Source organism: Hibiscus syriacus, unplaced genomic scaffold (assembly GCF_006381635.1).
Source record: "Hibiscus syriacus cultivar Baekdansim isolate YM2019G1 unplaced genomic scaffold, ASM638163v2 tig00110890_pilon, whole genome shotgun sequence".
Classification (NCBI taxonomy): Eukaryota; Viridiplantae; Streptophyta; class Magnoliopsida; order Malvales; family Malvaceae; genus Hibiscus; species Hibiscus syriacus.
In genome coordinates this window covers 16,249,158-16,254,548 of record NW_024062900.1, presented here as the reverse complement: position 1 = coordinate 16,254,548, position 5,391 = coordinate 16,249,158, and the positions used below count along the sequence as shown (strand labels likewise).

General features: G+C 35.3%; 1 non-coding gene across 1 annotated transcript; it reads left to right on the top strand.

The window, feature by feature from the left end:
• Positions 1–2,564: 2,564 nt before the first annotated feature.
• On the top strand, positions 2,565–2,636 carry TRNAP-AGG. Its single transcript has one exon. It is a non-coding gene; the product is annotated as a tRNA-Pro (tRNA).
• The last annotated feature ends 2,755 nt before the right edge of the window (positions 2,637–5,391 follow it).

Below are 5,391 nucleotides of genomic sequence, written 5' to 3'. Positions count from 1 at the left end.
ACGCAGCTCAGGAGGCTACTGGTGGGGTGCACGCACGTCTAAGAGTTAAAACGTTGGGCGTGTGTACTACACGCGTCGGTGATGGACGATCCATCTTCTGGTCAACGACTGTTGGAGAGAAGAAAACCTAATATGTTTAGGGTTGTCAAGCTAGGTCTAGGGTTGGGTCAAATCTTGGACTGAGTTTGGGGTTCCTGGTGGGTTACAGAGTTGTAATTGGGCTGCCTCTGTATTTGGGCTTGTATGTAAACTGGGCCTGCAAATGTAAATTAATTGTTAATATAATAATAATAATAATAATCATCGTAATAAAAAAAAGTCTCAGACAAAAACTGATGTCTACATTATCATAAACATAAAATTTGACATCAATTTAATATCATCTTTATCAGTATGTATGTACTTAACAATTGAATTAACTATTAAACTTTTTAGTTTTATCCAGAACTTGACATATCTAATCTACAAATATAATAATTAAAATATTAAAATATCAATCGTACAAAGAATTATTGAAGGGTATAAAACTAATATACGTTGACAACGCCCAAGAGTTCTCATGAAAATGAGAGTTGGGGGGACGAGAAAATGTTGACAAAAATATTATGGTACATTACATAATATTTTGGACATAGGATGTCTTGTCTTGTACAACATATCTTTCCCTTAAAAAGGAAAGAAAATCAAATTGTTTTTAACTGCATGCCAAGTATATGCCTCTTGTACAACAATTGTATGATCTTCATATTCGAATCGCCTTTTCAAGTTTTCAACTCGAATCCTCCTTTGATTTCAAGACGTTATTCAAAATATTACGTCTTGAACCCCTTTGTTATTTTTTTATCATGCATTAAAGATTTTAGAAAACCTTTTGCAAATAAAAGATTAATCCTAATGGACGGGATGAAATCTGAAGATAGTCTCTTCTGTTTAGAAATCCATGTATGATTAGAATATACTTTTTAGGCACGTAATGTAGGCTATGGTTCAAGGTAATGAAAGAAAGGGATAAATATGCCCAAACAAGTGACCAGAAGGGTTTATTAACTACGGTGAACGAACGATGGCCTCGATCAACAGGGAAAGGTGATGTTTTTCTCTTTTCTTTTCTTGGTTTGAAGGTTTTCTTCTTTAAAATTTTTTATGGTTTTTGTTCTTTTTTTTGGTTTCCTTTTCGAATCTCTTTTCGTTTTTTTTTTTGTTTTGAATGGTTCTCCTCCTGAAAAACTGGTTGCATGTTGATTTTAATGTTTTTAGGGTGAGAATCATGAAGTCTAAGAGTATGGTTTTGATATATCTGAGCTTGGGTAGGTCAAATCCGGAAAAATCAGGATTTAATCCCTTTTTTTAATGGGATTTTTATTTGGACTGGATTTGTGACTGATTTGGGTACTGTTTTGGGTACGTTGATGATGATGGCGACGGCTCACGTAACTGAGGAGACTACTGGTGGGGTGTACACACGTCTGGGAGTTAAAACGTTGGTACACGCACCGGTGATGGACGATCCATCTTCTGGTCAACGACGACTACTATTGGAGAGAAGAAACCCTAATATATTTAGGGTTGTCAAGCTAGACCTGAAGTTGGGTCGGATCTTGGACCAAGTTTGGGGTTCTTGGTGGGCTACAGAGTTGTAAACGGGTTGTATTTATATTTGGGCTTGTATGTAAATTGGGCCTGCAAATGTAAATTAATTGTTAATATAATAATAATAATAATAATAATAATCATCATCATCATCATCATAAAAAACCCGGACAAAAACGGGTGCATACATTATCATAAACATAAAATTTCACATGAATTTAATATCATCTTTATCAGTATGTATGTACTTAAAAATTGAATTAACTATTACACTTTTTAGTTTTATCCAGAACTTGACATATCTAATCTACGAATATAATAATTAAATTATTAAAATATCAATCGTACAAAGAATTATTGAAGGGTATCGTACAAAGAATTATTGAAGGGTATAAAACTAATATACGTTGACAACGCCCAAGAGTTTCTCATGAATAATTGATGAACGTGGATTTCTGCAACAATGAGAGTTTTGGGGGGGGGGGGGGACAAGAGAAAATGTTGACAAAAATATTATGGTACATTACAGAATATTTTGGACATAGGATGTCTTGTCTTGTACAACATCTCTTTCCCTTAAAAAGGAAAGAAAATCAAACTGTTTTCAACTGCATGCCAAGTATAGTAATTAACACTAGCAAGGCTTAAATTTAGGTTTTGTTTTCTCACGCGTTTTAAAACCAAGATAACATTTCAGCTGCAACTTTTTCCTTACGGTAGAAATCAGGGTCTGGGTTTGGCAAATTGATGAAGGTTTGGACCATTTTAGATATGGTATTCGAAAAAAGAAAAAAAAAACTAACAGGGAAACTATAACAGAATTACAGCACAAACAAGAGACTGAAATCACTATAGCAAGGAAACTAGGAGCACGTCAAATGTAAGAGAAGAAACAACGGGCACCTCATCGGGAGGTAATAGGACCTAGGAACTGAAATAATGCAGATTTTGCTTAACATTGTTATTTCAGCGTTGGGCATTTGGTCTAGTGGTATGATTCTCGCTTAGGGTGCGAGAGGTCCCGAGTTCAATTCTCGGAATGCCCCTAGTGTCTTTTTAGTTCTCTAAATACCAAATATATTTTCAGAGAATCAGCCATTAAGGCAACTTTCTAAGTAAAACATCAGATCTGTTTGTTTCCAAACAAGGTTCTTTTGCAGCAAGTGAAAAACAAATAGAATGCTGCCATTTTCCAAAATTCACTGCTGTGCACTTTCTAAGTAAAACATCAGATCTGTTTGTTTCCAAACAAGATTCTTTTGCAGCAAGTGAAAAACAAATAGAATGCTGCCATTTTCCAAAATTCACTGCTGTGCACTTTCTGAGCGAGGCTACTTCTTTGTCTTTTTTTTTCTTTTGATCCAACTAGCAGGCTACACTATGTGGGCTGGCTCTACCCCGACTAGTACTACTACCTTACCCTTTTGGCGAAGGTGGGATTCATATCTACGTCCTTATGCAATGACCAAACATGTTAAATTAAGATCTAAAGACCATGATAACCTGCTTGAAAAGCATAGAGGAAACTATCCCAAAGCCAACTTTGGGTGCATCAAATTGAAGTTTATGAATGTAGATTGTTATATTTTCTAAGAACTCAGAAAAAGAGAGGGATAAATAGGCTGCAGCTTCATCTTTGCAAGTGGGCAAGCTATACACATATGATAATCGGCCTTACAAGTTACAACAATGAAAATATGGCATAACCCAGCAAACTAAGAAATAAAAAGTTAAGCATAAATGACAATACAAAAGGCTAACAGAAAAAACACGTGCCTTGCTCTTCCAAAGTAGGTGTTACCTACATTTAGCCCTTCTCTAGCAGCAATAATCCTTAAACCAATGTTGGAAAAAGGATTCAAGCCTTGCACAAAGAAATTACAGGAAGACTTCACAGTTTACAGCTAAAATATTTAGCATCCCATGCACGTGTATGAAAACTATACTCCCATCCTCCAGATCCTTGCAGAGAAAGGGCTCTGGATATGTAATTTAGTGAACAATATGCTCCTCTATAACCAACCCAGAAATGCCTTACTACGCATTCCACTAGTACAAAAGCTAATAATCAATCCATTTCTCGAAAGAGACTTCGTCAACAAATATAGGTACGAGTCATTTATTGATACAATAATGATAAAACATTACACATGACCACATTGGGCATTTGGTCTATTGGTATGATTCTCGCTTAGAGATTGGAAAATTTTGGTCTTTCAAGAATGAGTCCATAGGAAGTCAATAGGAGTCATAGGATAAAAGATCTAAAAAGTAGAAACTAGAAAGTAGAAACTAGACAAGTTGACAATTAAGAATGGGCATTTGGTCTAGTTTTATGATTCTTGCTTTGGGTGCGAGAGGTCCCGAGTTCGATTCTCTGTAAAATACTTTATGATATCGGAAGTGAAAAGGGCATTTGGCCTACAGGTCCAACAAACAAAAGTTGACTTCAGTACACACTTCTCTTCCAAGTTGACAATAAACAATGTGGGTATTTGGTCTGGTGGTATGATTCTCGGATCTGCTCCTATAACCCTCTCAAAGAAGAGGCCAGCTTATTCACGTGGAATGACACACATTTGAGGAACAGGACAAAATACAAGGAAAGCTTCTCCTGCATTTGGCCTATGAGTCCAACAAACAAAACAACATTTTGTGATAAACTTCCTGGATAATGGGCATACCGTCTGGCAAGCTCATCTTTATATCACTTTGTGTACCTTAAGTCTGTGACAAGACTCACTAGCCATCTACCTATCAATCAAGTATTTACCTTAAATCTGAAATCAAGACGTGTAAACTAACATCATTTCTACGCAAGAAAAATACCCAAATCAAAATCAAGGTCCAAGTTTCAAGAGGCAATGGTGGCGTCGAACTCTAATAGGGAAACTATAACAGAATGAAAAAACAGCATGAGACTAAAATCACCATTGCAAGAAGATTATACTAGGAGCACATGACAAGTAAGAGTAGAAACAATGGGCAACTAATTAGGAATTATTCATTGGGAGTTAATAGGACCCTAGAAACATATAAAAATAGTAAACACAATAAAATCAAGCAGGGCTCTTGGTCTAGTGATGTGATTCTCGCTTATGGTGTGAGGGATCTGGGTTCAATTATCAGAATGCTCCAGCACCTATTCCTTTTGTGCTGTCTGTTTTTTAAATATTTGATAATACAAACTGCTGTTATGTCGATTTTAAAAGTAAAAACATTACATCTATTTTTTTCCTGAGAAGTTTCTTTTGCGGTGAGTAAAAAATAAATAGATTGTTGCCAATTTCCAAAGTTCGTTGTTGTATCCATGGCCTTAATCTTATAGTCATCAAGAAAAAAAAAACAGAAAAAAATTGAAAATTTGACTAACAAATAACACAAATAAATCTAATAAATATTTTATTGAAGATACCAACTCATATTCCAGGAAAAAACATAGAACTAAAGGCAAATATTTTCATCCTTTCTTACTGAGTATCCATCTTCTCCATCTGCTAAGATTTCTTTTATTTCTTTTTTCCTGATCCAACTACCAGGCTACACTATGGAGGGCTAGCTCCCCCTTCCCTCAACCTCACTCACATACACTTCGAAGAAGGTGGGATTCAGACCAACATCCGTATGCAATAACCAAACAACTTCCCCATCAACATTAAGATATAAAGTGTATGTAACCAGCTTGAAAAGTTTATTAGGACATTAAATATAGAGTAGATTTCTACTAGCTGCAAGTTGTTCGGAAATTTCATTTTTTAAATTAATTTGAAGTATAAATCAAAATATACTAATTTCAAAGTA